Consider the following 738-nt stretch of genomic DNA (forward strand, 5'->3'; position numbering starts at 1 on the left):
CAGCTCTCTCGTGCGCTGTGGAGCACAAGAAGCCTTTGATGGTTTATCAGTCCTCTGTGTGTGTAAACACTTCAGTGTATTACACTGTTGAACGCTTTGAAGCCTCTCATAGTCGATCAGCCCTCAGTGTTTGCAAACACGTCCGTGTCATGCACTGTGGAACACTGTGAAGCCTCTCATGGTTTTTCAGGTCCATGTGTTTGTTAACACTTAAGTGTAATGCACTGTTCTACACAGTGAAGCCTTTGATGTTGCATCAGCTCTCCGTGTTTGTAAACACTTCTGTGAAATGTACTGTGGAACACTGTGAAGCTTCGCATGATCGATCAGCTGCCTGTGTTTGTCAACACTTCCGCGTAATGCGCTGTGGAACTCTGTGAAGCCTCTCATGGTTTTTCAGGTCCATGTGTTGGTTAACACTTCAGTGTAATGCACTGTTCTACACAGTGAAGCCTCTGATGTTGCATCAGCTCTCCGTGTTTGTCAACACTTCCACGTAATGCGCTGGGGAACTCTGTGAAGCCTCTCATGGTGACTCAGCTCTCTGTGTTTGTGAACATTTCAATATTATGTTCTGTGGAGCTCTTTGACGCCTGTCATGGCCTATCAGCTCTCTGCGTTTGTAAACCATTCTGTGGCATGCATTGTGTAACACTTTGAAGCCTCTCATGGTGTATCAGCTCCCTGCATTGTAATCACTTCAGTGTAAAGCACTGTGGCACACTGTGAAGCCTCTCA

Source organism: Heterodontus francisci, unplaced genomic scaffold (genome assembly GCF_036365525.1).
Source record: "Heterodontus francisci isolate sHetFra1 unplaced genomic scaffold, sHetFra1.hap1 HAP1_SCAFFOLD_240, whole genome shotgun sequence".
Classification (NCBI taxonomy): Eukaryota; Metazoa; Chordata; class Chondrichthyes; order Heterodontiformes; family Heterodontidae; genus Heterodontus; species Heterodontus francisci.